Source organism: Crocuta crocuta, unplaced genomic scaffold (genome assembly GCF_008692635.1).
Source record: "Crocuta crocuta isolate KB4526 unplaced genomic scaffold, BGI_CrCroc_1.0 scaffold247, whole genome shotgun sequence".
Taxonomy (NCBI): Eukaryota; Metazoa; Chordata; class Mammalia; order Carnivora; family Hyaenidae; genus Crocuta; species Crocuta crocuta.
The window spans coordinates 2,413,080-2,419,537 of NW_027531910.1; positions in this window are offsets into that span (position 1 = coordinate 2,413,080).

The following is a 6,458-nucleotide window of genomic DNA, read 5'->3' on the forward strand; positions in this document are numbered from 1 at the left end:
TCTACACAAAAATAAAAAAAAAAAAAAAAAAAAAAAGAATAGAGCTGGCAAAAAGCAAAGACATTGTCCTGGGGGAAGAAGTATATGAGATAGAGTTGGAACTAAGGAGCCAGACTATAGCTTTATAAGATTCCATCAGAAATCAGCCTGAATCACATAGGTGCATCCATGTGGTACTAGATATGCCAGTGCCCTAAGTTAATAGTGTGAATATAATTGGGTGAGGGATATATATTCAAATTGCCAGAAGTTGAATCTCAGTACATAGCTAAGCGCCTGTGTCTGATACTTTGAATAGCAATTTTTCAAACTTCCCCCACAACTGCAGTGAATATAAGGAAGTCTTTTTTACTTTTCTCTATTTTGCAACAAAATATTTGCAACGAGTTGCTTGCAATGTGAATTAATGCTAAGTATTCAATATGAAACGCAGTGTGACATTCATTTTTAAATTTCATGCTTCATGTCACTTCACCTCCTTCCTTACTAAATTACATTCAGTCACACTTTAACCACACAGGATGATGCAGCAGTGTTGTATGTGGAAGAGGGGCAGGTAGGTGGAGAGGTACAGAAGTGTAGTGCAAAAAATTAAAATTTTGTTTACAACTCTCCAGGAAAAAAACATATAAAGCTATGTTCCACAGGCCAAAATATTTTGAAACATAATGAGATTGAATTTTGCAGTCCTGTATATATATTTACACTGAAAGTTAATTCATTCATTTTAACTCATTCACATGTAGTCATTAAAATATCTTTATTTTGTTGTAGTCATTTTTTTATGAGATTTATATATTAACTGTTTAGAGTTGTTTTATGTTATCATTACTTTGTACAATGCAAAAATTGCATAATATTATCTTCTGTAAGATCCAAAGGAGATAAGGGAAAACATTCTGAAAGATCTTAAAGAAGGAAAGTGGAAGTTAAATTGACTAGTAGCTCACATTGAAGCCTTAAATAACATTGATTCAATAAGTAATTACTCAGTATCTGCTATGAATTAGACACTCTTTAACACCCTGCAATGTAAATATTGTAATCTTCATTTTACAAATAAGAAAACTGAGTCTTATAGAGAAGCCTTTGTTTTAAGGCTACACTAGTAGTAAGTTAAAACTTGGTATTTTTGTCCAGACACACCTATCTTGAGGACTCATGCCTTTTACTATCTATCCCATAATTTCCCTGTTATAACTGTTGCTCTAATTATAAGAAGCTTAGCGCTTAATATAAAAGGCAGAAATATAAAGATCTAAGTGTAATAAAATTTAGGTGAAATAAGAACCAGACAAGATGTGATATGTTTGCTGTAGTGAAAATAATTAAAAATATTAGTGAGATCAGATAAGATTTGCTGGAAGAAAAAAAATTCTTATTTAATCAAAATTCTTGAACAAAAACCAGTATATACACAATTACATATAGTATACACTAAAATATGTTTCAAGTGTGGACACATAAATAACCACTGACTACATAGAAAGTCTGTTTACAGTAGTCATCAGGAGCTCAGTCTATAGACTACCTCTGCTTTGACTCAAAATCCAACTTTTGCTACTTCCCTACCGTATGGTATTACAAAGCCTATTTCCTCATCTATAAAGTAGTCTTTATAGTACCTACTTTATTGTGTTTTAATTAGGCTTCAATGTGATAATCCATGTAAATAAAGCTAGCACAGTGCTTTGAAATAAAGAATCCCATAAATAGTTACACATTGATCACTTGTGATTGACATATGGTATGGAGTTTATAAGCAGAGATTGAGAGAAGAGATGAAAAAAATATACTGGCTGAGGGAATACCATTGTAAGTGCATGGAGTTCTGAACGAAACAATTTGCTTGGGGATAATGGTTGGTATGGCCAGAATGCTAAATGTAAGATCATGGGATGGGGCAGGAGATGATACTAACATTCATATTAGCTTTTTTGAAGGATGCATATCTTTCTTTTGTGAATAGCTTTGTTATTGTTCTTATAAAGTTTTAGTATACATTTAGTACCAATCTCCAATAAGACACTAATCATAGCACAAGCTATGTATTTTATGCCAGGAATTAATGGGACTTACCAAGAAGAAACTCTGGGTTAGAGAATCAGGAGACCAGTTAAACCTCTTTGGAGTAACAGTGATGGTTTCCCTGGAAAACATAAAGAAAAAAATAAAATTAAAACTCTCAACAATGAACAGAAGGGCAGAGTGGACACTAAATCTGGACATGTTGATTAAAATTAGTTCTTTATAAGTAATAGAAATCCACTCTAAGTAATTCAAGCCATAAGAGAATCAATGGAAAGCCTTTAGCAGGACTCACAAAATTAATACAGTCTAGAAAACCCAGCTGAGTAAAGATCAATAGTCATGGCCACCCAAGATCTAGGTTAGAAAACACAGGAACAGTTAATTTCCAGTTTTATCCCAGCACAATGCTATCTTATCTTTCTATATTTAAGGATGGATTCTAGGGAAAAAGAACAATTGATCTGAGTAGATTGGGTCATTTTCAACACCATGAAGAAGCATAGCATCCAGGTTAATATTTCAAACTTCAACCTGATTGTGGTCAAACAATGTCTGGTAATTCCCCAAAAGGAAATTGGCCTTTATTGCCAAAAGAAAAGAAAAGAAATGTTAGACAGCCTTTCCTCCCACCCGTAACGCATGCGTGCGCGCGCGCGCACACACACACACACACACATACACACCAACTGCCTTTTGATACACAGATTCAAGAGTTTGAAATCAAGTAGGTAAGGAGCCAGAGTGAAGAATATAGAAAATGGGAGGGAGGGTTCCTAAAGACTTAAGTGAGGTACTGTAGGCAGTTCAATTTTGTGAAGGGTTATTGTTTATCCTTAAAGGAACAGTGGAGTTGAAATCATGCCATGTTCCCGACACGGTGAGTTCATGATAAATCGAGGTTTTACTTCAGTTCTCTTTGTATCTGAGAACTTAGACCTGTATCTGTATTGTAGTGCTTAAAACTTACCGGGTAGAAGGATGAATTAGTAAAATGATAGCTTTAATATGTTTTTTCCCCCTTCATTTTATATCAAGTCTGAAGATAGATTCCTGGAAATGAAAATTTATAAACACTTAAGAATTCTGGACAAGATCAGTAACTGTTCCAGAATAAAAATTTTATTAAAGGACTTACTTCTGGTTTCTGATTCCTCACTTGGAAGTCACAACTCCACCCCAACAAGTAAGAAACTGAACACATAAATCAACAAATCATAGATTTATAAAAGAAGGTAGGACACAGGGCAACTGATCCCCAGTGTTGGAGATGCACAAAGTGAATACAAGGAGTCAGAGCATAACAAAGCAAAAACTCATGAGCAGAAATAGCTGATAATTAGTACCGGAGTAGGGAAACCTGAAAACTGTGATTGATGAATTACAGGAGGCTCAGTGTGGACAATTCTGAGAGTTCAATCCTCCAGGGGGACCCACTCAATCACTCTACCCCCACAATTCTGTGAGTTTTACCTCTAGAAGCTCAGCTGATTTCCCACAATATGTATTGGAGGAAAATCTCCAGCTTCTGGCAGGGGGAGGGGAAAAGGAACTATGTCGATATATATCGGAATGCTTCATTTTTCTTAACAAGGCCTGCCCTCAAGGGAAACTAGTTAATCAAAGGTTAGCTGGGGAATTATCAGAGTCTAACTGAATAAGACAAAGAAAATGCCTACTTCAGCCTACTCTAGTCATCCTATCCAGCCTAAGGCGAGGAAAAACGACAACGACAAAAAAAACATTAAAGTGAAGAAAGACTTGGGGCGCCTGTGTGGCTTAGTCGGTTAAGCGTCCGACTTTCGCTTAGGTCATGATCTCGCGGTTCGTGGGTTCGAGCCCCGCGTCGGGCTCTGTGCTGACTGCCAGCTCAGAGCCTGGAGCCTGTTTCAGTCTGTGACTCCCTCTCTCTCTGACCCTCCCCTGCTCACGCTGTCTCTCTCTCTCTCTCTCCTAGAAATAAATAAAACATTTAAAAAATAAATAAATAAAGTGAAGAAAGACTTGAGTTCACAGTCCAGAGGCACAGGCTCACTAAAAGACTGGAGACTACTCATAAGACTATAGAAAACTACCCTCACCCCACACCTCACTATCTAAAAGTCTGTTTATAACCATTCTTTACAGTAATTCTTTACATAATGTCTGGCTATCAAAACAAAATTACAAGGCATATCAAAAGGTAAAATAACACTATTTGAAGAGATAGAGCAGGTTTCTGGATCAAACATGGCAGGGATGTTAGAGTTCTCAGACCAGGAATTTAAAACAATCATGATTAATATTTTAAGGGCTCTAATGGCTAAAGTAGATAGCATGCAAGGACAGATGGGCAAGGACGCAGATGTGGAAATCCTAAGAAAGAATAGAAGACAAAAGATTCTGGTAATCAAAAACACTATGACAGAAGTGAAGAATGGTTTTGATGGGCTAATTAATAGACTGCATGTCTGAGGAAACAATCTCTGAACTAGAGGATATATTAATAGAATTCTCAAAGAATTGAGAAACTAAAAGACTATGTTATTTATAAGAAACCCACTATAAATTTAAAGAAACCTCTCGATTAATAGTAAATGGATGTCATGAAAATACACGAAAGAACCTTAAATGCATACTACTTAGTGAAAAAAGCCAATTTGAATAGTCTGCATACTGTACAATTCTAAGTTTATGACATTCTGGAAGAGACAAAGTTATGAAAGTAAAAATATCAATAAGTTTTTAAGGGTTGGAGGAGAGAGATGAATAGGTGGAACATAGAGCATTTTTAGGATAGTGAATATACTGTTTTAAATTATTTCTGACTTTTTAAAAATCAAATTACTATATCATTAGCAATGTGACTAACTCTAACCTCAAAACAAACACAGATTGATGGGTATTATAAACAAACATAAACACCAACCCAGTGTAATCCAACATAAAACAGATTCTCCCCTCATTATGAAGTTTGTATGTATGTTTTTAATCCAAAAGGCACTACCCTGTTTGAATCTGTTCTGATAACACTGGGTAGGGAAATAGCAGTAACCGAATTATCTCACTTTAAGGGTATTGTGAGTTCCGGAGATTTAGCCAATAAATATATAAAGAAAATTGTGGCAAAGACTTGTTTTATAATAGCCTATAATCAAAGAACTTTGAGAGAAGATAGCTTGAAAAAGATTCATGGAAACTAAATTTTATTTAGTGTCTATTTAATGCTAGCCACACCACCATACCTGCATATAAAGACTAAAACCATGATTTCTTTCATTTCTTTCCTCACTGCAACCCTTTTACATAAGCATTGTTATCTTTATCATACAGATTAAAATAAAGCTGCACTGAAGCTAAAGAATGTACACAGGTTCATGTATTTTGTAGTGGTAGAACTATGTTTTACTCCATATCTTGTGGCCTTTTTACATATAGCAATACAAAAAACATTAATCTACAAACTTTCTAGAAGACTCTGTATAACATAGATCTCTTAGCAAAAGTCTCATTTATTCTAGTTCTGTCATCTCAGATAAACAGTGAAAAGATGAAAATAAAAGTCATGTAAGGCTAATAGACAATCTAGAATTGACATGGTGTAGTTCGTCTTTGGAGGCCTTAGTTAAGGGTATCTGGAGAAAATCAAAGGAAGTCTTTAGACATAGTCTGATACAGTGGCAGCAGTGATAAACTTTACTAGCCAACACTAACATATCAATAATAATCTGTGACATTTATTAAACTTGAACCGTTACCAAGCATCCTAAGACAAGTGTTGGTTGAAATGTCATTCCACAAATACTCCAGAAAGAAAAAATATTATCCCCTCACAAACAAAATGCTGTGAGACCTGTATAGCTCAAATTAGTGAATCCTAAAGACATTTAATTACTTAATCATTTTCTCTACCAAATAGTTTTTTGTATCTAGTTTTAATAATAAACTTAATCTAAATTGTCATTTATTTAGTTAACTTGAAAAAACACAGCAAAAAATTCTTCTAACAAAAAACAAGTTTAATCTCAAGGATGTGAGAGAAGCAGCAGCTGTGGTCTGGGGAAAAGAATAATTAGACAAAGGCTTAAAGGTCTTGGGTTTGAATTCTTACTTATCCATTTATCAGCTGATTTTCATGGATAAATTATTTGGCCTTTTTGAACTTTATTTTCCTCCATGAAGATGTAGATGATAAAACATCTCTTAAATAAAGCTTTGTGAAATTTGCAACCCAATAGGATTTTTGTACATATGGGTATAATCTTAGGGGTTATATAATTCTTAAAACTTTACACAACTACCATAAGGGTATCAGGACCCTCCTAACAGTTTGAAAATTACCAAATTAGACTATTTCAAAATAATTATAAGAAACAGACTCTAAGAGTAGACTATATAGTTCAGTGAAGAAATTGATTTTTTTAATCAGTTGATTGCTGATAAGTGCTTAT